This window comes from Cricetulus griseus, chromosome 4 (genome assembly GCF_003668045.3).
Source record: "Cricetulus griseus strain 17A/GY chromosome 4, alternate assembly CriGri-PICRH-1.0, whole genome shotgun sequence".
Taxonomy (NCBI): domain Eukaryota; kingdom Metazoa; phylum Chordata; class Mammalia; order Rodentia; family Cricetidae; genus Cricetulus; species Cricetulus griseus.
This window is the reverse complement of record NC_048597.1, coordinates 133,380,410-133,407,587: the sequence shown is the minus strand read 5'-3', so window position 1 is coordinate 133,407,587 and position 27,178 is coordinate 133,380,410. Positions and strand designations below refer to the sequence as shown.

At 41.7% G+C, this 27,178-nt stretch overlaps 1 protein-coding gene across 11 annotated transcripts in view; it reads left to right on the top strand.

Annotated features, from left to right (window-relative positions):
* The first annotated feature begins 10,779 nt into the window (after window positions 1-10,779).
* Window positions 10,780-27,178, top strand: part of LOC100765623 (zinc finger protein OZF) — a 31,104-nt gene continuing 14,705 nt past the window's right edge. For 3 of the 11 annotated variants that reach the window (XM_027411433.2, XM_027411434.2, XM_035443485.1), the window contains exons 1-3: window positions 10,781-11,024; window positions 11,266-11,360; window positions 26,225-26,385. The gene's annotated coding sequence lies outside the window, so the exon portion shown is untranslated. Of the gene's footprint in view, window positions 11,025-11,260; window positions 11,361-19,810; window positions 19,845-26,224; window positions 26,386-27,178 lie in introns of all 11 variants that reach the window. The other 8 variants (XM_035443483.1, XM_035443484.1, XM_027411431.2 and 5 more) reach the window with 8 other exon arrangements.

The window sequence follows — 27,178 nt, the reverse complement described above, 5'->3', positions numbered from 1 at the left end:
GGGTTTTATACAAGAAAAATAAATTTAATTTAATTAATCAATACATACCAAGGTATATTTGAGCGGCTGTTAATTATTATTACACACCTGGAGTGCAAAGAATTTTCAGCCATGTGTTATTTTGACTTTAATGATGATTATCAAAATATTTCTGCATTGATCTCAGATTTATAAATAAAATTAGTGAAATAACTCATTCCATAGGATTCTTGGGATGGGCTGCAGGCTGAGAAACATATGTGACATAATGATAATATCACTAATGACTGGACTTGTATTGATGGCATTGTGACTATGTTGTTGCTTTCACTCACTCACTCACTATAGTCCCTTAATATCTTGTAACTACACAGGAACAATTTAAAAACCAGATGTAATACACATTGTATTAGTATGCTGCCATGTACAGTTTAAGATTACTGAGAAGCTGGCTCTGGAAGTGGTGTCAGTCCTCCACTTCAAACCCAAATATGTTTGTCTTAGAGTGTCCTCAGTAACCTCCTGTCCAGGGATGGACTGCCCTGCCCAAGGACCTGTGAGGAAATGAATGGAGAATGAAGATACCATGTTGAAAAAGGAGAGAAAATAGACAGGATGAAAACATTTGTCCTTGAACACAGCTGGGGGTTGATCTATCTTATGGTAGTGCCTGTGATGGGAATGACCAATTGCAAGTGTATCTAGGAGACACTCTGAGACACTCTTTATCCACCAGAGGCTCGGTAGACTGCCCTGCACCCTATCTTGGACTTTCTGCTGGTGGCAGTGTCTGATATGATGGTCTACTATTTTCTGCTGCTGGCTTATTCTTGTTCTCCTGCTTGCTGTATAGTCAATAAACTCATTCATTCAGAACAGAAAGTACCACTACCGAGGATTGTCCACCTTACAAAACAGTGTTCATGTGAGTGCGTGTGGGCCCACACCTGCCAGGACAACCATGTGGAGGTCAGTAGATAACCTCAAGTATTTTGCTTTTACCTTGTTTGAGACAAGGTATCTTGGTCACTGCTACTTATACCAGGCTAACTGACCTGTGACCTTACAAGGAGTCTCCTGTCTCCATGTTATATCTTGCTGTAGGAGTTCTGAGATTATAGATGCATGCTACTAAGTTTGGCATCTAGAGATACAAATTCAGGTCTTTATGCTTGCGTGGAAAATATTTACAATAGAGTCATTTCTCTTAACACCCCTGTGATGGCTAATCTTGTCAACTGGATTACATCTGGAATCAACTAACATCTAAGCTCCTGGACACTCCTGTAAGGGATTGTCTTTTCTTTTCTTTTTTGGTTTTTCGAGACAAGGTTTCTCTGTGGCTTTGGAGCCTATCCTGGAACTCACTCTGTAGACCAGGCTGGTCTCAAACTCACAGAGATCCACCTGCCTCTGCCTCCCGAGTGCTGGGATTAAAGGTGTGCACAGCACTGCCCAGCAAGGGATTTTCTTGACCAGATTATTTGAAGCAAGAAGACCCTCCCTAAATCTTAGCAGCATTTTCTGTGGCACCCAGATAAAAGAATCTGGAAGAAGAAAACTGCTTTTTGTCTGCTTGTTCACTGTCCCTAGTGAGTCAATCTACTCTGTTGCTGAGGCATTTCTTCACCAGTATTAGAACCAATGTCTTTGGGATTCCAACACAGATTGAAGATTAGAACCTCTCCAAGCATCCTTCGGGACTCCAGTGCCAAATTGGGACTGTTGAGATATTCAAGCCTTGTGGACAGATAAACTACTGGATGTTTGCCCTTTCCAGCAAGAGACAAACATTGTTGGACTACCCAAACTGCATCCTGTAAGGCAACATAATAAGAATCTCCTTTTCATATATTGTAGGGGTTTGGATGAGAATGTCACTTCTGCGCTCCCATATTAGAACACTTGGCCCCTGTGATGCTGGTGATGTTGGTGATGCTGTTTGAGGAGGTTTAGGAGATGTGGCCTTGTTGGAGGAAGTATGTCACCAGAGGTGGGATTTAAAAATTTAAAGAATTGAGCCATTTTCAGTTGGTTTTCTGCTTTTGGTTCTGTATGTGAGTTCTCAACTTTCTGTTTCTGCCACTGTGCCTGCTCCCTGCTGCAATGCTGTCCCTGTCATTATTGATTCTAACTCTCCAGAACAGTGAGCCCAAATATATTCTTTCATATCCTGATCATGGTGTTTTATTATAGCAACAGAAAATCTCTATCATCTGTCTACCTGTCTATCTATCATCTGTATTTGCTTCATAAGTTCTGTTTCTTTAGGGAGAACCCTAATACAATCTGCCTCCATGTTTGTATGGGGACTGAGGAACAAATCCAGTGCCTTCTGCATGCTAGGTAAGTGCTCCCGATCTTCAGCTCTTTACTTAAAAAAAAAAAAAAGATTTATTTCTGTGTATATGGTGTGCTGGAGTTACAGTTGGTTGTGAACCATCAGATGTGGAAGCTGGGAATCAGACTTGTAGCCTATGGGAGAGCAGCAAGTGCTCTTAGCAACAAAGCCATGGCTCCACTCCTGCCCCTTACTTAAACAAAACAAAATAAAACAACAAACACACAAAAAGCACCTTTTTAAAAGATGGTTTCACTATGAATCTCTCTCTCTAAGTAGACCAGGCTGGCCTCAGACTCACAGAGATCCCACCATCTCTGCCTCCTGCTTGTTGGAATTAAAGATATGTACCACCATGACTGGCTTTAAAAATCTTTACTTTTTCTCTTAATTATCTCTGTGTTTGATAAGTGGGTACTCAATTACTGTGGCGCTCTAGTGGAGGTCAGGAGGCAACTTTGTAGGGTCACATCTCACCTTCTACTTTTACTTGGGTGGAACTGAAGTCTCTGTAGACCAGGCTGGCCTGGAACTCACAAAGACCCACCTTGCCTCTACCTTTGCTGGGATTAAAGATGTGTGCCACCACCACCCTGGCCCCAGTTTTGTTTTCTTTGTTTTTTGTTTGTTTGAGTTAGGGCTTAACTAAGCCTACTTAGGGAGTCTGAGGCCATCTTGGCTACATAAGACCTTGTCTCAAGTAGAAAAAAATTACTGTTAACAATTGTGGTTTGAGGGGCTGGAGAGATGGCTCAGAGGTTAAGAGCACTGACTGCTCTTCCAGAGGTCCTGAGTTCAATTCCCAGCAACCACAGGGTGGCTCACAACCATCAGTTATGAGATCTGGTGCCTTCTTCTGGTGTGCAGATATACATGGAAGCAGAATGTTGTATACATAATAAATAAATAAAATCTTTAAAAAGCAAAACAAAACAATTGTGGTTTGAAAGAGATATGTCTCCCAAAGACTCAGGGGTTTGAACACATGGTCCCCAGTTGGTGGCTCTGTTTGGAGAGGTCATGGGGACATACATGAAGCTTTGCTGGAGGAAGGATGTCACTGGGGGTAGGCTTTGACAGTTTAAAGCCTCACCCTACCTCTAGTTCACTGGCTTGCTTCTAGCTTGTGGTTGAGGTGTGACCTTTCTGTTTCCTGCTTCAGCTGCCATGTCTGCCTGCTGCTATGATTTTTTTTTTTGTCATGATGGACTCTTATCCCATGGGAATCATAAGCCCAAATAAACTCATCCTTTTGTAAGTTGTTTTTGGTCATGTGTTTTATCACAACAACAAAAAAGTAACCAATCAACAACATTGATAGGCCTTTATATACACATATATTACATTTTCATTATTTTATTGTGTGTATGAGTGTTTTGTCTGCAGTTATAGCTGTGCAACTGTATCTTTACGGTGCCTGTGAAGGGTCTCCTGAAACTGGAGTTATAGACAGCTATGATCAGTCCTGTAGGTGCTGGAAGTCAAACCTGGGTCCTCTGGAGGAGCAGCCTGTGCTCTTAAAAAATTGAGCCATCTCCCTAGCCCATATATATTAATAGCAAATATATCATATTATGTAATATTAAATACACAATTACTATACAATATTAACTATGTCATATATTATAGGATAGCAAATACATTATGTACTATATTATATAATATTAGATATACTATGTAAGTGTATACTATCATACTATCATGACTGTATTAGAAATTGAACCTGGGCTGGGTGGTAGTGGCTCATGCCTTTAATCCCAGCATGTGGAAAGGCAGAGGCGGGTAGATCTCTGTGAGTTCAAGGCCAGTGAGTTCCAGGACAGCTAGGCTTCACAGAGAAACCCTATCTAAAAAAAAAAAAAAAAAAAAAAGAAAGAAAGAAAGAAAGAAAGGAATTGAACATGGATCCTCTGGAAGAGCAGCCAGTGCTCTTAATCTGCTGAGCCATCTCTCCACTATCGCTCCTATATATATTTCTATTACATTTATTTATTTTGAGTTTGTATGTGTGTGGGCATGCATGTACCATGATGTGTATGAGTGCATGTCAGAAGAAAATTTATGGGAGTTGTTTTTCTGATTCTATCATTTGGGTTCTGGGAATTAAACTCAGGTTATCAAGCTTCAAGGCAAGTTCCCTTACCCATTGAGCTATCCTGCTGGCCCACAGGCCTTTATTGTAAGCACTACCTTTAGTTTTTATTTTTTCAATACATAAGTTAAAAATGTAGAAGGCTGGGGCATCTGACTCCCTAAATGACACCATTAGACCCTTTTCCTACCTATGTAGAATATAGCCAAGTGTTACACTGGACTCTTGTTCCTCTTGTTTCTGCCTCCCAAGTGCGGGATTCAAAGCATGTACCATCATGTCCAGCTTGCCTCATCATTCAATCCACATTTTATTTATTTATTTTCTATGCGGGTTGAGGTGAAGGTCTGAGGACAACCTGAGGGGAGTTGGTTCTCTCCTTTCAGAACCATATGCATCCTGAGGGTTGGTCTCAGGTTCATTAGATTTGGTGGCAGACACCTTTGCTCACTGGGGCATCTTTTTTTTTTAAGATTTTATTTATTTATTATGTATATATCATTCTGCTTCCATGTATATCTGCATACCAGAAGAAGGCACCAGGTCTCATAATGGATGGTTGTGAGCCACCATGTGGTTGCTGGGACCTCTGGAATAGCAGCCGGTGTTCTTAACCTCTGAGCCATCTCTCCAGCTCCACCGGGGCATCTTGATAGCCCTTGCTCTCTATTTCTATATGGGTAGCCCAAGGACACCAGTCAGCTGATAAGAAAAAGCTGCAAAACACTCACTTGCCTATTGGTCTCAATACTACTAGCTTGGCTGGTTTGATAATGTGCCTGGTTTACAATACAAAGGTATTGGGCCCTGAGACAACTCAGTGGGTAAAGGTGCAACTTGCCACTAAGCGTAATGATCTGAGTTCAATCCTTGGAACCCACAGGATGGAAGAAGAGCGCCAACTCCATAGCAAGTTATTCTGTCTCTTCCTACCATGATACCCATTTGCCCGTATACAAATAAATGTGATAAAAAATTAAAAAAAAACAAAAGGTGTCTATCGATTCAAGCGGTTTCTAAAATGATCAAGTTCTGGCATGCAATTATATTATGGCACATGATCACACCAAGAACTCACTACTAGGTAGGTGATCCCCTTTACAATAAAATCCACACCTCACTTCTTCCATGGATTGCTTTTCATAAAGGAACAAAATGAACCCCAAACATTTATTTTTCCTTTCTTTCCAAATCTAATGTTGGCTTGCTTATGATCCTGTGAAACTTCTGTCTCTGCGGAAAAATCTGGTAGTTGGAGGAGCCGAAGCTCAGTGGTGAAACTTGCCTCATATTTAATCTCCAACACTGAAAAAAAATGAGTAAAATAAGGAAACCCTGCTAAAGTGCCACACACATGCCACTTAGCATATGTAGAATTCAGAGGGTAACTTTCCGGAGTCTCTTCTCTGCCCTTCTGGGGCCAAGCTCAGGTAGTGAGGCCAGCACAGCAAACATCCTTACTAGCTGAGCCACCTCACTGGGCTCCTTCCTTCCCTCTTTCCTTTCTTACATGTCCCTGCCCCACAAGTTCCCCTTTCCCATCAAGAAATGAAAAGCCTGTTATGGTGTTACACACCTATAATTCCAGTATTTCAGAAGTGAAGCAGGGAATCAGGAGTTAAGGCCATCTGACATCCTGGGTTACACAGTCTCAGTCTTAAAAAAAAAAGTGAAAATGAGACTTAGGGTGTAGCTCAGTGATAGAACCTTTGTGTAGCATGCTTGAGGGCACTTGAAGTATAGTATGTAAAGAACTTTTACAATTCAACATTTAACTACTAATTTACTGTATAAATCATTAGGAGTTGGTTTAATACTACGTCCATTTAGCAGAGTAACAGTAGTAGTTTTAAGGGCCTATGACCTGTTCTAGCCATAGGTTCTTGGCCTTGATAATGGTACCACGTTTGACTGGAGAGGGCCATAAATCCAATCACAAAGTGACTGGTTACCCCCCTCACATTCATGCCAGGATTGTACCAGTGGGCATATCTTGTTGGGCTGGTAATTATAACTCTCAGTATTCACAGCTGGATGAGATTGAGGATTCATTCTCTCTTTTGGTAACACACATCACCTCTCAGCACTATCAAAGCTGGCCAGCAGGCATAAAGCTTCATCAGCACCAGATTGATTTTCAAGTATGTGGTGTCTTCAGCAATAGGTTCTTACTGCTAAGTTCTGGAAGGTAATCAAACACAATGACAATAGATTTCATGTTCCCCTAGTCATAATGGATGAGATACTAAAAAATCACAATAGATGTCTCTGTGAATGTGGGGCAGGGGGTTTTTAACACTTACTGCTGGTGGGAGCCTTAACTGGTGCGACTACTATGCAAATTAGTGTGGAGGTTCCTCAAAAATCTATAAATAGATCTACCACATGATCCAGCTATACTGTTCTTGGGCATATACCCAAAGGGCTCTATATCCTATTACAGAGACACTTGCTCATCCATGTTCACTGATGCTCTAGTCACAATAGCCAGGAAATGGGAGCAGCTTATATGTCTATCAACTGATAAACAGATGATGAAAATATGGCACATTTACACAGTTGGATTATTATCTCACTGTCAAGGAAAACAAAATTCTCAGGTAAATGGACAGAGCTGGCAGTAATCATTCTGAGTGAGGTAACACAAATTCAGAAAGACAAATATCATGTAGATGCTAATTTAGAATCTTTAGAGATGTGTGTTTGTTTCCATTGTAACACCCATAGAGGTCAAGCAATTAGTAAAGGGTTATTGAAGTAGGGACTCCAGGAAAGGAGGACACAATGCAGTGATATAAATAGGGGAAAGGAAAATAATGGAACAGAAAGGGTTAAATAGAGTGGAGCATGGGAGGGCAAGGTAGAGAAGAGAATACAAAGAGAGATAACTAACACTAAAGACCTTTAAAAGAGTCATGAAAACTCACTTCAGAATCTTCCTAAAATATATAAAAAATTTTTAATGGAATTACCCTATAATGAGTTGACAATGACTCTACTAGACACCATAGGCTAACAAATCAAAAATCCAGTGTGAGGAATATACTGTATCACTATTACCAGTAAGTAATCATCAACCCTTTAAAAGTTTTTTCAAGACAGGATTTCTCTGTGTATCCCTGGCTGTCCTGGAACTAGCTCTGAAGACCAGGCTTTCTTCAAACTCACCTGAAAGATTTAATTTTTATTTATGTGTATGTGTGTATTTGTGTGGGTGGCTGCAGATGTCAGAAGAGGGTATCAGATCCCCTGCAGCTGCAGTTATAGGTGGTTGTGAGCTGCCTGACATGGATCCTGGGATTCAAACTCATATCCTCAGGAAGAGCTGCAAATACTCTTAACTGCTGAACCATCTCTCTAACCCCTTCCACGTGTTTTTTTAGTCAGCAAAGTAATAGGCTTCATTACGGCATTTTCAGACATAACTTGTTTCTGTTGACCATCTCCCTTCTTTATTTCTGCAATTCCTACCTCCCCAAAAATGTACCCTCCTACCCCTTCCAATTTAATGCCTCTACTTCTACCTCTTAATTTTTAAAACATGGATGTGTCCCTGCATGTATGTCTGGGTATTACTTGCATGTCTGGTGTCCATAAGGACAAATGAGGGTGTCAGGTACCCATGGACCTGGAGTTACAGACAGTTGTGGTCTACAAGTGTATGCTGGGAATTAAACCAGGGTCCTTTGTAAGAGCAACAAGGGCTCTTAATCACTGAATCAGCTTTCCAGCTCAGCTCCTACTTCTTTAAAATCTCTTTTCTCCTCATTCATGGTCCCCTTTCTAGGTTCAGTCACACACACACACACACACACACATTAAAAGCTAGGATCCACATATGAAATAGAACTTTTTGTTTTGTTTTGAAACAGGATCAAACTCTGTCCCTGGTTGGCTTTGAACTCAGAGCTCCTCCTGAGCACTGGATTAAAGGTGTGTATACTATGTCTGGGCTAGTTGTACTCTGAATTAGTCCCAAATAGAAAATACACAATTGGGGGCTGGAGAGATGGCTCAGAGGTTAGTTAAAAGCACCGACTGCTCTTCCAGAGATCCTGAGTTCAATTCTCAGCGACCACATGGTGGCTTACAACCATCTATAATGAGATCTGGTGCCCTCTGCTTGCACACAGGGCACATGCAGGCAGAACATTGTATACATAATAAATAAAATCTTTAAAAAAAAAAGAAAGAAAATACACAAGTTGCTAAATTGTCTCTAAAAAAAGTAAGCTATTTGGGTCAGCAAGCTGGCTCATGGGTGAAAGAGAAGCTGACTTCCGTTCCTGAAACCTGTAGTAAGAGAACTGACTCCTAAAAGTTGTCCTCTATGTCACTATGCAAATGCCTGTTCTTCCTGTAACACACATGCATATGCACACGAAAACACACACATACTTTATCACCACCAAAAGTTAGAAAAAAGTATTAAGACCTCACGTTATGTTAAATTTCATGAAACCCAAATATTCTTTACAAATAGACTTCCTCCTGCAAATCCATCATTGTATAAAAGATGGAAGAGAACAGCAAAACAGTTACCAATTCAACATATTTGTAAACTAAATTTGGTAACATACATATGCAATTTTATTATTCATTTATAGACAGGGATTTACTAAGGAGCTTAGGCTGGCCTCCAAGAGCCCTAATTTTATACATCAGTTTTACGTGAGGTACTTCCTTCTAATTCAAGAGTAGTCTTGTGTTTCTTCTCAGTGTCCTATCTTTCATTCATTTATCCATTCAAGGAATGAGCATTTATTGTGCTTTGAGATGCTGGTGATACAAATTAGTACAACCAGTTTGTATGTATAGAAATATAAACCAGTAGGTCAGGCTGGTCTTGAACTCACTTAGGCATCCTCCAACTCTTGATCCTCCTGCTTCAGGCTCTGGTGTATTTGAATTGCAGGGATGTCTATGAGTAACTTGTAAGATTTATTTTTTATTATTTGTGTGTATGTGCATGTGAGTGCCCGCAGAGACCAAATCTCCTGGAGCTGGAGTTACAGGCAATTTGAGTCATATCAAGTAGGTGCTAGGAACTGAACTCTTGTCCTCAGAAAGAGCAGTGAGTGCCCTTAATGGGTGAGGTCTCTTCAGCTCTTGAAACACTTAAAAAAAAAAAAAAAAAAAGTGCAGCAGTGGAGACTGAACTTAGAGACTTGATAGAGACTTGAGTGTCCTGGTCAAGTACTCGAAGTACTCGGCCACCAAACTGTATTCTCAGCCCTCATGAATAATTATTGAAAAAAAATGTGCCAGTAAATCAGTGTTCACTCAGTGATACCCAGAGAAAAAAGCCTTGAGGCCCAACTTTAGAATGCAAGTTATCAGTATTACTTTGTAAAGTAGGAAACACTGGTTCATTGGTAAATTCCAAGAAATAGAAAAACTTTACACTTGGGGTGGGGGTGGGGTGAAGCTCGGTTGGTAGACTTCTTAATAACATACACTAGTACCCATATACCCTACAAACCCCAACATGGGCACGTCTGTTATCCCACTACTTCACAGGAGGTGGCCATAGACTTTGAAGTTCAGGGTTAATTAAGCCTTGGCAGCAGCCTAGGGCGTTTGAGGCCGGCTTAGGCTACAAAAGATCCTGGGCTACAAAATGCGCTGATTCAGTGGAAAACACACACACACACACACACACACACACACACACACACACACACACACCTACTCCCCCACGCCCCAAATCCAAAACAAGCCACATCAGATGGAGGAGGGGGGCGGAAAACCCAAAGAAAATTTTAAAAACTCAGAATTTACAAAAAGACCACTCTTAATTTATTTATGATTTTGGAGACAGGTGTTCGTGTGTCCCAGACTGGTTTAGAATGTACTATGTAGTGGATGCTGGCTTTGAGCCTCTGGTCTCCATCTCACAAGTACTGACTGGGACGACGACAGGCGAGCATTCTCTCACCGTGCTGGAGATGGATTCCAGGGCTTCCTGCATGCCAGGCAGGAGCTTTACAAACTGAGCCCTGGGTGGTGGTGCGGGGTGGACCTTTGTCTTGGAAACACAACAAAGTCAACGGCGGAGGTGCGAGGGCCGTGTCCAGAGGCACACAAAGACAGGTCGACCACAAAAAGGTGTCTGGAGACAGCCGTGGCTGAATGGACCAGACGGATCCTTTTTCCTGGGTTGGCAGATTACGCAACATGGCCACGGGCATCGCGAGCGTGAGGGAGAGGCTCGACAGAAAAGCTTTTGTCAGCAGCATCTCCATCGCGGCATCCCCACCCCCATCCTCGCCCCACCGGTCCGCCATCAACCACGGCGCACCCGGCCCTGGCCCCGCCCCTGGCCCCGCCCCTGGCCGGCCCCGCCCCCGCGCCGCTTGCCCTTCAAGGCCTCGCTTCTGACTTGGGCCTCCCGGCTCCCTTCCAGTCTCCGCTGCCCTCAGTAGCCCACCCAAAGAAGGGAGCAGCCGCCCTGACCGGGAACAAACGAGCTTTTCTCTCCGGCCTGAAGGGCTCCAACGTGGCCGAGAACGCCGAGCCGGAAGCGGAAGTGACGTCACGCCCGACCCCCCTCCTTTTCTCGGGGCTCTGGGACCTTCTCGGCGGTTGTCCGAGGGCTCTCCGCTCGGCTCGGTGAGGATTCGGTGAGGGGGCGCGGGGCGGCCCGGGAGGGGGAGGACTAGCGAGGCCTCGGCGGGGAGGCGGGCCGGGCTCTGCCGGCGGGGGCCGCGGGTCCTTGGGGTTCTGCAGCCCTTCCCGGTGCCGCGGCCCGAGTGCGCATCACGGCTGGGCGCCGAGCTGTTTGCACCCACCTTTCTTCCGAAGCCTGTGTAGACTAACCTTTGTGGACTTGTCCCCCGCCCCGAAAGAGCAGACTTTCCGCCATCGGCATCACACGGAGGCGCTGCATCTTCCACTCCCGCACCGGGCGACGCTGTCTGCTGCCTGCAGCCCAGCTGTGGCCGAAAGGTGGGTGAGGACAGCCCTTTCTTCGCTTTTCCTTTTTGTGTGTGTGTGGAAAGGGCATCTTTTTACCTGAGACACATTGCAGTTTGATTTTGTTTTTTTTTTAAAAAGGTAACTTTCTTATACACTTAGGCCGGATGCATTTATCAGTGTGTAAATATAAACCTACATACACCCTACACGCATCTCTTTGTGTGGAAGAAAAGTGAGGATAACAAGTTACTCTCATTGATGCTGGGGGTGCAACTCGGGGCCTCATGATGCTAAGTACTCTCCTGCTGAGCTACACCCTAGCCCAAATAGTTAGCTATTGTCTGAACGTGGTAGGCCCGTGCCTCCTTGCAGACTTTAAAAAATGGAGGCTTTGTTGGGTTAGTACCGATTGGCTTTTTCCAAGGAAAAATAAAATAACGTTTTACGGTGAACTATTTGAGATAAGTTAAGAATTTCAGACACGATACTTTTACAGAATGGGTAATGCATCTTCTAAAAAAAAAGTAAGACCTTAAAAGTAATGTTTCAACCAAGATAGTTAAAATAATGTTATTTAATATCTTCTTTGTGTGAAATCAGTATTCTTCGTTGTTATAAAATTGCGTGTTTTTGCATCCAAGATCTCTTCAAAGTTTCTTTGTTTTGTTTTTTGTGATATTGGCAGTTGAATGTAGGGCTTTGTGCATGTTGGGTAAGCTCTCTACCACTGAACTATAAACCAGACCTCGTCAAGGCGTTTTTTTTTTTTTTTGGTGTTTAATATATTTAAATTTTAATTATTTTTTAAAATTCGATATTTATGTATGGAGTGTGTGTTTATGCCTTCGAGTGCACTGCCCTGGGATGTCAGAAAAGGGCATGGGGTCCCTGGAGCTGGAGTTACAGGAGGTTGTGAGCCACCTAGTGTGGTGTTGGGAACCAGATCTCTGGTTCTAGAAGAGCAGTATGTACTCTTCACTGGTAAGCCATTTATCTCTTCAGTCCCCTTTATGGTTCTTAAAGAAAATTTCAGATGTCTTTTAGATTCTTTGACCTGAGAGAGCAGTCATGTTTGCTATGCTTTTTCAGGGGGTGTATATTTCTGTGTATATTTTGATGGTTTGGGGTTTTTGGCATTTTTGCCCATTTAAAATTTTTTTCTCCATTTTAACATTTTTTTTCTGTAGACTAATTGATGCTTTAATGGCTGAGTGAGAAGTGGTAGAGTGCCTAGAATATTTGAGGCCTTGGGTTTCATCCTCAGCACTACAAAGGAAGGGGCAGGGCATCCAAAGAAATCCAGCTAAGCTTGTTCTTAAAATCAGAATAAATGGATTACAAATTGATCAGAGTTTTGGAAGTTAATATACTGTATTGAGTTAATATATTCTATTGGTATATGAGAGTACATAAAGGAAATAAAAGTGTGTGTGTGTGTGTGTGTGTGTGTGTGTGTGTGTGTGTGTGTGTGTTTTCAAGTGTGAGAGAGACAGACAGGTAGAAAGACTGGGGAGTGCTGAACCTAAAGCCTTGGACATGATGAGTGCTCTATCACCAAGCTACATCCCCAGTCTTTTTACTTCTTAAACTACATTTTATTTTGTCCACATGAGTGCATGTATATGCTGTGTTGTGTGTGGGGAGTCTGAGGATAACCTACTGGAGTCCATTCTTTCCTTCTATCATGTGGGTCCTGGGAATTGAACTCAGGGAATTTTGGGCCTGGTGGCAAATGTCTTTACACATTCAGCTGTCCCTCTGGGCTTTGTGCTTTTCTTCTTCCTCCTTCCTTCTCTATTTGTCTTCCCCCAGCCCCCAGCATAATGGTTTCATATACCTTTTTACTTGAATATATTCGTTGTACCAAATAATGGGTTTCATTATGACATTTTAATACATTCATATAATGTATTTTGATCATATTCACTCCAAGAGAAGTGAGTTCTAAGTTGAGACTAAATGACAGGGTGTCGGAATAGCTGTGTTGAAAGAGACGGACGTAAGAGGCGAAGAGAGGATGGTAAGCAGTGACTAATTAGATTTGTACAGTGCAAGAGGAGAGCTTTGAGCTAATCCTAGGCTTGGCAGTAATTTTACTTATTTTCTTTGGTGGTACACAAACTCTTATCCCAGAAATTGGGTGGTGGAGACAGAGGCAGGAGGATTGCTGCAAGTTTGAAGCCATTCAAAGCTATATTATTGCAAGACCCTATCTAAATAAGCAAGGGGGTTCAGTGGTTAAGAACACTGGCTGCTCTTGCAGAGGACCTGGGTTTGATTTCTAGCACCCACATGGCAGCCCGCGCCATCTGTAAGTCCAGTTCCAGGGGAATCGGGTGCCCTCTCTGGCCTCCGTGGGCACCATGCATACAAGTGGTGCGCAGACATATATGCAGACAAAACACTCACACCTATAGAATAAAATAATCACAACAATGAAACAAAACAGACTAGAAAATTCACCTATGTTATTAATCTTAGGAAATGTTTTTGATCCTAAAGAGTCAAAGCCTCTTTGAGTGGTTTTTAGACTGCCTTGTGTTTCCCCTGTCTAAACTAGGACTCAATTTCCCTGGGGGAATGTTCTAGTTCTCCTTACAGGAGGAACCAGTCCTATGTGTCTGCCTACAGATACTGACACAAGTTGGAACCACTCCAGGGGTAAATGACCAGAAGACTCCCCTGCCAGTGTGGTGTAGCTGAAATATCAGGGGATACTTTGGCTTGACAATATCCATGTTCTATATTTGCCTTTTAAGGGTTATAGATTAAAAATTGATGGTGTCAGAGGAGTAAAAAAACAAGATGAGGGGAAGCTAGGCATGGTAATGGGTACTTGTAATCCCAATATTTTGAAGGTGAAGCAGGAGGATATTGAGTTCTAGGTCAACCTGAGTGACATACTGAGTTCCAGGTAAACCTAGGCTACATGAGACCTTGTCTCAGAAAACCCATCGAACCAAACCAAAAAAGTAAAACAAAAAAAACTAATAAGGAGTTGTTACCATACAGTTGATAAGGTTGTTCATATAATGCTTGTGACGGAATTTAGTGAAGAAATAATTTGAACTATTCACAATTATTATCTAAAATTGTATTCAGTTAGAAACAACTGTGAGGGCTGGGGATATGGTTCAGTTGGCAGAGTGCTTGTCTAGTATGCAGGGAGCCCTGGGTACTGTATATACTGTAATTCTGGGACTCAGTAGGTGGAGACAGGAGACTCATCTTACAATAAATTGAAGGGATAAATCAGTGATAGTACCATGCAGATGAATGTCTTTGACATCTTCTCCTTTTCCTACCCTTGGAATGTGGGGCCATGGGAATGCTAAACAAATGCCGTGCCACTAAGCTAGGTTTCTGTCCTCCACACAAGGTGCGGACCCCTCTCAAGTCAGTGACTTCATTAGAAAACACTTGTCTAAAAAAATAAAAACAGAACATTTGCATACTTACTAATTAGTGCCTAACAAGTTTTGTGTTTTTTTTTTTAAGATTTTATTTATTATGTATGCAGTGTTCTGCCTGCACGCCAGCAGAGGGCACCAGATCTCATCCAAGGTGGGTGTGAGCCACCATGTGGTTGCTGGGAATTGAACTCAGGACCTCTGGAAGAACAATCAGTGCTCTTAACCGCTGAGCCATCTTTCCAGCCCATCTAACAAGTTTTAACACATTTACTGTCTTAAAATGTCACAATGCAGAGTCTTGTTGATGGACACCTATTGTCATAGCACTTGGAAGATAGGCAGGTGCAACTCAGGACCAGCCTGAGCTACATAGCAAATAGCAAAGGTGCAAGGGGAAAGAACTAGTATTCTGTTATGTAACCTGTGTTAAAGGTGAACCTGAGGCGTACTGCAACAGTCCACAATATAGTTGCTTAGCTCTTGCATGTGTTTGAGATTTGTAATAGTAATTAAACAAGTCTATATTCTAGCTAAGAAAATACAAAGGAAGTTGTAACTCTTCCCCAGAGTGAGGAGAAACAGTCCCTCATAGACCTGATACCACCATCACATGCCTCGTGTTTAGATACATTCTGAGTGAATAAATAGTATTGTTAACCTAAGATTAAATTAGAGCTAGGACTGTCGGCTCAGAATTGTAATCCCAGCTACTGGAAGTAGGGTAAGAAGGCCATTAAGGGTTTTTTTCCCCTTTTTTTATTTAAAATATTTTATTCATTTTACGTACCAAACACAGTCCCCCTCCCTCCCCTCCTGCTCTCCCCTACTCCCCCTCCAGCCCAGCCCCCATCATAAAGTGTTTGACAGCTTAGTCAACTTAGTGAGCCTGTGTCTCAAAATAAGTAAAAATGGGTTGGCTATCTCAGTGGTAGCATATGTGAGGCTTTATATTCCATTCCAATACCAGAAAGGGTAGTGGGAGCTTAATTAGAAATTGAACCTGGTAGTGGTAGGATTGTGAGTGTAAGGTCAGTGTGGACTGTATAAGGAGACTGTTTCAAAAGAAGAATAATAAAACAAATTTAGATTCCAGTGTTTGCAAAGAAAGGGAAAAGAGATTGAATGCTTGGACACAGTTATTACAATCCACTGGAAAAGTACTGTAGCTTTTCTTATGTAGCCAAGGTTGACCTTGAACTCCCTGTCTTCCTGCCTCAGATTCTCAATTGTTAGGACTACAGATGTGTGCCACTGGCTTTTGCTTTTTCCCCCTCCTGCTGTGGTTGCTTTTTCAGGTGTTGTTCCCATATTTCCTTCAGCAAGAATATTGTTCTGGGCTATCTATCTGACAGAACGCCCTTCATTCTCTTCCTTTCTCTCTCCTTTTTATAGATTTTTAGGGGTGTGTGTTGTGTGTGTGTGTGTGTGTGCATGCGCGAGAAAAGGCCAGAGGAGTTGGATCTCCCTGGTGTTGGAGTTATAGGCAATTGTGAGCTGCCAAGATGGGTGTTGGGGATTGAACTGAGTCTCTGAGAGCAGAGCACACTCCTAATCACCGAGTCGTCTCTGTAGTCCTTTTCCTTTGTGTTATTTTTAGTTGTAACTCTGCTAACTTTATGCATCATGGAAGAAAGAACATGAGACTCCAAACTTCCTTTTTGCCTTGAATATATCCTTGTATCCCGCTTTCTCTTTGGTAGTTGGGAACAACTGCTGTAGCCAGTGGGTTATTGACCCTTTGCCTTTTGATTAGGTATGTGGTGCTAGACAAAGCTCAAATGACCATGTGACAGTCTCATTTCCAGTGCCTTCTGAGACATGCCTTCCCTTGAGTCTAAAATAGAACTGAAGGCCAAAACTCTTTGGATAGAGCCAATTTCACGTGTATTCATCTGTTCTCCCACTCAAGTTGTGTGGGGGAGACTATGCAAAGTCCTGATTCAGCCTTCTGTGTTAGAAGAAAGTGTTTGTTTTGATATGTGTTATGTAGGCATTTGTTGTATCCTTTTTTGAGATGGAGTTTTGCTGTGTAGCTCAGAATAGTGTCAAATTCACTGTCCTCTTCCTACCTTGAAGGCCTACACACATACATCACACACCCATTTGGTGTTTTTTGGGGGTAGGATGGAGGTACAGGTGTGTTGGGGCAGAAATAGTCTTACCATGTAGCTGAGGCTGTCCTGGAACTCACTGTAGTGTAGGCTAGCTTTGAACTTGCACTCCTCCTGCCTCAACCTTGTAAATGCTAATACAACAGTTGCATCTTGTCTTTACCCGATTCAGTGCTCGCATCAATATTGTACATGGATAGACTTTACCATTATTTACTTAATAATACAGCATAACAACCACATAGCATGTTTATTATTACATTAGGGCTTTTTGCTTTGGTTTTTTTTTTTTTTTTTTTTTTTTTTTTTTTTTTTTTTTTGAGTCAGGCTCTCATTTTATTCAGGCTTGCCTTGAACTCAATATCCAGGGAAATCTTTAACTCCTAATCTTATGTCTATACCACCTAATGCTGAGATACAGGCATGTGCTAATACCTGGCTTATGCTGTGCTGTGCCAGGGATTGAACTGAGGTCCTCATGCATGCTAGGCAAGTATTCTGCCATCTGAGCTACATATTGTGAGTAATCTGGTGATATATCAAGAAGTACATAAGTAATACACAGGTACCATGTGATTCTTACACAAGGGATTTAATTATTTGCGTATTTTGGGATCTGCATGGCACCTGGAGCCATTCACCCAGGGACGTCTACCGTGTACTGGAACACAGAATCTTGGGCTGGGGAGATGGCTCAGTGGTTAAAGCCCTTTCTGGGTTATGGAGAATGGAGTTTGGATTGATAGGGCCCACATAAATGTTGGGTGGGTGTGGCAGCCAGTCTATAATTTTAGCACTCAGGAGGCAGATATTAAGGATCTGTTGAGTAAGCTGAATTGGCAAGCTCTCAGTAAAATGGAGAGCAACCGAAAAAGACTCTCTATAATCAAATTCAAGTCTCCTCATTAACATACACACCTGCATCTACATGTGTGCCTGTGATGGCAGTTCTTGGTTGTCAGCCACATCTGGAATTGATGAAAACCCAAGCTTCTGGGTATACCTGTGAGGAATTTTCTTTTCCTTCCTTTCTTTTTTAAAAAATAATTATTTGTTTAATTTTATGTGAATTGGTGTTTTGCCTGCATGTATGTCTGTGTGAAGGTGTCAGATTCCCTGGAACTGGAGTTACAGACAGTTGTGAGATGTCATGTGGGTGCTGGGAATTAAATCTAGAGCCAGTGCTCTTAACCACTGAACATCGTTCCAGCCCCAAGGGATATGTTTCTTAATTAAATCACTTGAAGTGGAAAGACCCACTTTTAATCTGGCTCTTTTTAGGTAGAAGATACCTTTAATCCAGAAATATCCCCCTTTAATCTGGCCTATACCTTCTGCTTATATTCATACTATAAGTTCTGTTCCTCTAGAGAACCCTGACTGATAAAGTGCCCCACATGTGAACATGGATATACATATGCAAACCATAGAGACATAATATGAAAAACAAGAAACAAATGTATTTGTGTGTATATCTGTTCATGTGTATTCTTGTCCAGCCTTTGACTTTTTCTGTTTACCACTGAGAATTTCAGTGTTTGAAATTGATCCATATCCTGTTGATCCATATTTCTTTTTTTTTTCCAGTTGAGAACTTGCAGATGTATTTGTGTAGGAAAGGCATTTGCTCCCATTTTATGCACAGGAGCATACCTTTTATAGTGTGTGGACACAGGAATCTCATGGATGCTGCCAGTAGTTTTTGAAGTTGTTTCCCCATAACCTACTCAGTCAGCAATATATGCATGCCCTGATTGGATTAGTATCAAGAACTCTTACTATTTTTAAAATTAGATTTAAAAAATTTTTTTTGTATGTAGGGAGGATGTACCTCAGCTTACCTGTGGAGGTCAGAGAACATCTTATAAGGAGTCATTTCTCTTCTCTGTGGGTCCCAGAGCGGTCATCAGGCTTTGCAGCAAGCACCTTTGCCCGACATTACACCTCCCTGGCTCAGAGCTCCTTCAGTTTTGTCAGGTTCCCAGCCAGCTCCTTGGGAGTCCTCAAGTGGGATATACAGAAGATGATAAGGACATTTTCAAGACACCTGGTCCCATCAGGTCTCTCTGCAGTTCATTTTGGCAGAGGAAATTTCTGGCTGTTACCCATGGAGTAATTCCAGGCCCCTGGGTGTGTCTGTGTTCATCAAGAGTCCCTAGAGCTGAGTTACTTTGGCTACTCCTTCAGGGAGGTGAAGGGCCAGTTTGAGTAGAAAGGGGAATTGCAAGATGTACTGCAAACAACTCCGATAAGTCCCCTTTTTAACCCTGTGCTGAGGGTCACTTGAGCCTTGAACTTTCCAGATAGAGACAAAGACAGAGACAGTCACAGTCTCACTGTGTTGCCCAGGCTGACCTAGAATTCCTTAGCCCACCAAGAGTTGGGGTTCCAATGTGTTACCCCATGCCCATAGAGATGTGCTTGTCACCACCTTCGTATGCTCTTGACTGTCTAGACAAGTGATTGGCAGCTCCTCATGAGTTAGTGTGTGGCAAGGCAAATAGCAAACACACTGTTAGCGGTTCTTTACAAAGATGATTTTTTTTCAATTACACATTTTATTCATTCATTTATTTTTTTGTTTTTAAAACATTTGTATGTATATATGTATTTATATGGGGTGTGTGAGTGCATGTGTATGATTGTGGAATCAGGGCCATCTCAGATATGGGTCTTTGCCATCTACCTTGTTTTGCGTCTGTTCTACCGCTATGTCCAACAGGCTTCCTGCCATTTCAGGACTGCTTCTGTTTCTACTTCTCACCTTCCTGTAGGCATGCTAGATTATAGACATCCATGCTTCTGGTTTTGCATGGTTTCCGGGGGTTTGATCTGAGGTTTTCATGCTTGCATGGCAAATGCTTTGCCTGCTCCTTAGCCTTCAACGCTGGGATGATTTTCCATAAATAAAAATACAGTTGTACAATAGAACTTTATTTTTTTGCTCTCCTTTCAGGTGGTGCTGTATGTCCTGCAGGCTCATTTATGAAGTAGGTCTTGCCCTATGTTTGGGAGCAATGCAATTGAAGTCAGTGTTGAACTAATCCATCACAAGTTCTTATAGTTTACTTGTGCTCACTGGAATTGACAGACCTTAGGATTTTGTAATTTTTCTTCTTTGTTTTTTGGGGGATGACTTGTCAGCCCTGCCTCTACCTTCATAGTGTTGAGTCTATAGACATGTGCTCCAGACCCTTGTTTTATGTAGTACTAGGGAAGGGACACAAGGCTTCATGTATGCTGGCCAAGCGTGCTTCCCATTGAATCACCATCTGCTCATTCAGTGTCTCCTTTGTCTTGGTATAACCAGGCTGGCCTCAAACTCATATTCGCCTGCCTCTGCCTCCTGAGTGCTGGGATTAAAGGCATGCACCACCACCTGGCTAAAACTGGAATTCTTAAAAGTGACTATAGAGTGGTTTAAAATGAAGAAAATTCTGTCATTTTCGGCAACGTGGATGAAAATGGTGGATGTTGTATTAAGGGAAATAAAGCCAAGCAAAAATCCCTTATGAGCTGCTATGTATAGGAAAAGTTGAAGGGAGACTGTTAACTTTGTTGGATTGAGCAATGTCCAATTGATTAATGAGCACAGCTCTGGGTATTTCTGTGAGGGTGGTTCTGGAAGGATTAGATTATGAGGACTTTAGCTTAATGAATGGTTTGGCCATTAATATATTCAAAGTTTGCATAAACTATTGGAACATGATGGGGCTTGACTGAAGAAAGGTCAGTGAGTATGTTCTTGGGGGTTGGTGTCTTTCCTTAGCTTCTTGTTACTGTGTTGCTCTGCTTCCTGCCTGCCACTTAGATAGAAAAAAACCTTGTCTGCCAGATGCTTCTGCCACAGTGATGTTCTGCCCAAGAACATTGCACCAAACAACCTCTGTGCTGATCCCTCAGAAACTGACCAAAGTAAATCTTTCTTCAAAAAATACTAATTTATGCCAGGCATGATGGCCTGTAATCCAAGCACTTGGGGAAACAGGCAGGCAGATCTATGAGTTTGAAGCCAACCTGGTCCACATTGTGAGTACCAGGCCAGCTAAGGTTACATAGTGAGATCCTATCGCAAACTCAACCCCCCAAAGTTGTGTGAGTGTCCCTCTCTGATATAGATATGTGTGACAGTGGGCATATGCTTCTAGTTTTTTCTTACTGTGGCCTAGGGATTAACTCGGGTTGTCTGTCTTATTTTCTGAGCCAAATTGCTGACCCAGCAATTCTTTCTTTTAATTTGTTAAGTAGTCTATAACTGGGAAAAATAATAAAAGATTTATTAAGGATACAAGAATTAAATTTTTGGAGGCAGGGTCTCATATATCTCAGGCTAGCCTAGAACTCACTCATTAGCTAAGGGTGACTTCCTTATTTTGTGGGTATGCATGTGTATTTGTGTATTTATAGGTCAAAGGCCATCTTTCCATTCTTTGGCCTCTGCATGTGCACGTGCATTTGCATATAGTTACATACACATACTCATGTTATCTATTTGTTAGTTGTGGTTAGTGTGTCCAGTGGATATATTGTATGACATGGTAGGTCAAGACCTGTGTTTCTATCTTACAGTTCTTTTGTGTGGGGTATTGGCTTTGGTGTTGTACAGTAGATTGCCCCTGGGTTTTGTAATAGTAGTAAGTCTAGTGCTTTTGAAAGTTCATTAGAAAATGAGCTCCCTGTTTTCCAGGTATCTCTCCAGAGTGAGGGTTTTCAAGTAGATCAAAGGTGGTCTTCTGAGCAACCAGTGGACATAATGCTTCTCTGGTCAAGGAAGCTCAGAGTGTCATGGAAGCTTTAAAGTGTGGCTTTCATTTGAGTCCAAAGAGATTCCCTCCATCTCACCTTTCATACTCTTATTCTTCACTAAATGCATTGTGTAGGGTTTTCTTAATTAAAATTTTTATTTTATTTGTTTGGGTGTTTTGCCTGCATGTATGTGCATGAAGTATTCTCAGAGGCCAGAAGAGAGTGTCAGATTCCCTGGAATTGGAGTTACAGATGGTTGTGAGACGCTGTGTGGGTGCTAGGAATTGAACCCAGATCCTTCTAAAGAGTAGCAAATACTTTTAACCTGTGAGCCATCTGTGGTACCTGCGATGCATAGTTTGTTGTCTACTTTCATTGTATATTTTTGTGCTGCTGAACATGAAATTCTCTGCCTCAAGAATACTAGGCAAGTGTTCTGCCAATGATCTCTACCTATTTTGTTTCTGTGTGACAAGATCTCATGATCTGTTTTCCTCTAAGGGTGGCTTTGCACTTATCATCCTTCCTCTACCTCCTGAGTACTAGGATTAAAGGCTTATACTACTGTACCTGGTTTATGTGGTGCTAGGAGTGTAATCCAGGGTTTTGTGCATCCTGTGCAAGCAATGCCAATGGTTCATCCCTGGCCACTTGCTTTATAATTTTTTTTAAAATTTTTAATTACATATAGGGATGGATGTCTGCAGAGACCAGAAGGAAGTTTCAAGTTTCCTGTGATCCACCTATGTGGGTGCTGGGAATTGAACCTGGGTCCTCAGGAAGGATGCCAGTGCTTTTTACCACTGAGCCGTTCGGGACCATGCTTCTGACATGAACCTTTTTATAGGTCCACCAGTTTGGTGTAGCTCCTTTGTTCTGTGTGGTTCCCTGTGTTTCTGTATGTGTTCCTTTCTAGCACCTATGAGTAAATTTTTAGTTCACATGTTTCTCCAGTGTAAGTTTTTTGGCTGTAACAGAGTGATCCCCCAAGATCTCATGAAGACTCACTCACCTGTTTATAGTATATTGATCAGTGCCCTAATTTCTCCATGAGAAATTTGATAATTGGCCATGGTTGTCATTTGTCCTGTTAAGTTAGGTTCTATGTTTTTGCAATAATAGCCTTGTAGTTTTCCTTTTCTTACAGATTTTTAAAAAATTTTATTAATTTAGTATTTATTCTGGGATATAGTCATGCTGTGTAGCCAAGACAGCCTCAAACTTGTGAACATCCTGTCTCAGCCTCCTTAGTGTGGTAATTACAGGTGTTCACCACCACCTCTGGCAGGGTCTTAGATCTTAAGTGGACCTGCATGTTAACAGTTCTGAGTTTTCAGCACATTTGAAAGACTTTAATATGATTAAGTATTAATCTGATTAATTAATCTGATTAATGAGGTAGCTTTGCAAGCCGGGAATGTGGGTGGGTGTGAGTTCCTAGTACCCATGTGTGTGGTGTGGGCTGCAACTCCAGTGCTAGAGGAGTGTAAAGAGTGTTGGATTCCTGGAGCCAGCTGACCTGCCAGTCTAATCGAATCAGAAATCCCCAAATCAAAATATAAGAGCCATAGTGGCTTTCACATATGCCTGCGCAGGTAAGTACAGGCACACACATAACTAAATAAAAGTGCTTTTCTTTTTTTAAACTTGGAAGACTTACAAAATTAATTTTTTTCCATTTATTTATTTTGTGTGTATAGTAGGATATTTGAATGCCATGGCATATACATAGAAGCCAGAGGACAATTTGGAAAAGTTGGATGTCTTTTCTTTATCATGTAGGATCTGGGAATCAAATTCAAGTTGCCTTTACCCAGTGAGTCATTCATTTCACAATTTTTTTTTTTTTTTTTTTTTTTTTGAAAAACACACTCTATTAGAAAGCTGAGACAGGAGAATTGCTACAAGTTTGAGACCAGCTTGGGCTATGGTGTAAGACAATATCTCAACAAAAGATACCATCATGATTGGGGATAGTGTGGGAAAGTACATAGCTACAGTGTATGGGCCCTTAAGTTCTATCCCAACATTGGCTGGAAAGTAAACAAGTAACTGCTGCTGGCAGTTAAAGCCGCATCTGTTTGACCTTCCAAGACAGTCAGCCACAGATAACACTGTTATTCATGTGATTACTGAATGTCTGTCCCACCCAAAGGAGCTCTGTATGAGAAGCCCCAGCATGGGTTCAAAAGGGACCAGAAGGACAAGATTCTAGGGATATTCTTAGTGGGCTCTATTTGTCCTTGGAGTCTAAATGTGATTTTTAGGACATTATTTAGTCCAGCATTTGGGATTCATCAGCTATAGAGTAAGCAGAATAGGTAGGGATTGTGTGAGGGTGAATTTGTTGGTGGATAATGAGGTATGGGACATTTACATTGGAATGCCACTGTGTAGAGCATTCCACTGTGTGTAGACTGTATTCTATTGGATTTATGAAATCTTATTTGTGAGGAGAGTATGTGCCACAGTGTGCATGTGGTGGTCAGAGGACAACTTTCAGGAGTAGGGTCCCTCATTCTAGCATATGGGACATGGGGATAGATAGGACTCAAGTCATCAGGCTCAGCAGTTTGATCCTTTGCCTCATCAGCCATCTCACTGGGCCTTATTTATTTATGTCTGTCGGGGTGGGGTTGGATCCTGGGAACCTAGGGTGTGACATTCCTAAGTGTGTATTCTATCACTGAGCTACATCCTTAGCCTGTTTTTTCTTTTTGAGACAGTATTCCACTGATTTGCCCAGACTGGCCTTGAACTCACTCTATAGCTCAAGCCAGCTTCGAGCTTTCAATCCATCATTTTGCTTCAGCTGCTCCAGTGGTTGGGATTACAAGTCTGTTTTGTTTTGTTTTTAAGATAATTATTGCTATTTTGCCCAGGCTGGCTTTAAAGTCTTCTTGCATCTGTCTTGAAAGTATTGGTTTTCATGGGGTTTTTTATATAATATGAATTTTATATAATATATTTATATATTATTTGTATTTATTTATCTATTTTAAGGGCCAATCTTTGAACTATATCTTGCAAGGTAACACTAAAGAAAAATAAAAGGCGGCCGGGCGTTGGTGGCGCACACCTTTAATCCCAGCACTCAGGAGGCAGAGGCAGGCAGATATATGTGAGTTCGGGACTAGCCTGGTCTACAAGAGCTAGTTCTAGGACAGCCTCCAAAGCCACAGAGAAACCCTGTCTTGAAAAACCAAAAAAGAAAAGAAAAGAAAAATGAAGGAAATTGTTGGAGAAATGAAACCAGAAGATCAGCCTCTGGCTGGGGATATAGCTTTAGTGGTTTAGCATTTGGCTACTATGCTCAAGTATGAAAAGAAGAACTTTGATGGTACATGCCAACACTTAGAAGGTAGAGGCAGGACTGTGATGAGTTCAAGGCCAACCATGTCTTCCTGTTGGGAGCCAGGTTGTATAAAGAGAGAAGAAAAAGACAAAGAAACTTGATATTTTTTGTTTTAAAACACCTGGTATTCTTTATTTAAAAAGTTACTGCATGCTAAAGAGCTGGGCAGATTCTGACCAATCCTTGACCCTGTGCCAATATGAAGAAGAAAGGGCATTTATGTATGATTCTAGTGTTTACAACCAAGACCCTAGTACTTGGGATGTGCTCTGAGTTTGTGTGTGTGTGTGTGTGTGTATGTGTGTGTGTGTGTGTGTGTGTGTGCTGTGTGTGCTGTGTGTGTAGAGGCAAGAGGCAAATGTTGGGTGTGTTCTGCAATCACTCTTACCTTATTTTTCAGAGATTTAGTTTATTATTTATTGTGTCTTTGTCTGTTGTGTGTGTGGGTACGCTTTGAGGCCAGAAGAGGCCATTGGATTTCCTGGAGTTGGAGTTAACAGGCAGTGTGAGCTGTTAGATGTGGATGCTGGGAATTGAACTCAGGTCCTCTGCAAAAGCAGCAAGTGCTCTTACTGCTCAGCCATCTCTCCATCTACTGTCCCCCTTATGTTTTGAGGCAGGATCTCTCGTTGAACCCAGAACTCTGTTTTGATGGGACTAGGCAGTGGGCTCCAGGGATCTTCCTTCCTGTCTTTGCCTTCCCAACACTGGGATTATGTGCCCATATTTTTCCGTGGGTACTGATGTTAGAACCTAGGTCCTCATGCTTGCATGACAAGCACTTTACTTACTGAACTCTCTCCCCAGGTTTTGTTTGTTTGGTTTTTAAGAAAATTTAAAATTTTATTTTATGTGAATGGGTGTTTTGCCTGCATGTGTGTGCACCACTTTTATGTCTGGTGTCCTCAGAGCGTGTTAGATTCCCTGGAACTGGAGTAACAGACAGTGTGAGCTGCCTTATGGATGCTGGGAATTGAACCCACGTCTCCTACAAGAGTAACCAGTGCTCTTAAGACACTGAACTGTCTCTCTAGCCCTCAGTTCCTTTAAAAAAAAAAAAATTCCTGTCAATTCTTATTCTATTCTTTTGGTCAAAGATAACATAGCCAGTGTTAGTTTTCTTTTTTGTTGCCATCTTGTCCCCAAAGAGTTTTCAGTTTTGTGCTTCCTGTGTGTGCATATGCAGGACTCTCCTCAGCTGCTTGATTTCCCTGTAGCACTTATGAAGTAATATATCAGTTCTTTTGTTATGGTTATATTTCCCCATAGGACTTCTAGGTCTTTACAGAACAGAATATTTTCTGTGTCCTTCCCTGCTCAGCTCATGCCTACCACAGGAATAGGACTTCCTAATAATTTGCTGAAAGAATTAAAGAATAAGCCAGACCTGAAATAAACTTCCAGTACCTACAGTAAATGAAATAGAAGAGGTAAGATTATTTGTAATGTTTTTATTTTAACCCGTATATTGAAAATACCATTTTAATACATAATAAAAGATTCAGATGCTTAAGTTCTTTTCCAGACATATTTGATTTATGTTTATAATAAATGAGATTAATAGTTTTAAAAAATTCAGAACCTGGAGGTGTAGATTAGTGTGTGTTTACTTACATGAGACCCTGGATACAGTTCATAGTCACAGACACAAGGCTGGGTATGTAGTCCCATGGCAGAGTGCTTGGCTAGTGTACACAAGGCCCTGAGTTCTAGCCCAGCACCACATAAGCCAGGCATGGTGGAACACATCTGCAATCCTAGTAGTTGTGAGATAGAAGTAGAAGGATCAGAGGTTCAAAGTCATCCTTAGTTAGTCACATGGTGAGTTCAAGGCCAGCCCTTATAACACAGTATATGAGATACAGCCCTTTAAAAAAAGAGAAAAGAAAAAAGTAAAATGGACTCAAATAGACAAGCTATTCCAAACTTTTTTTGTTTGTTTGGTATGTTTTGTTTTCCGAGACAGGGTTTCTCTGTATAGCTCTGCTGTCTAGGAACTCACTCTGTAGACCAGGCTGGCCTTAAACTCACAGAGATCTGTCTGCCTCTGCCTCCCGAGTGCTGGGATGAAGGGCATGTGCCACCATGTGTTTTTTTTTTTTTTTTCATTAATTAATTTATTTATTTTTGTTTCTTAAAACTGGGTGTCTTTATGTGGTTGAGGCTCTAACTTACAGTCTTCCTGCCTTGGCCTCTTAAGTGCTACTATTAAGCCTGTGGCAT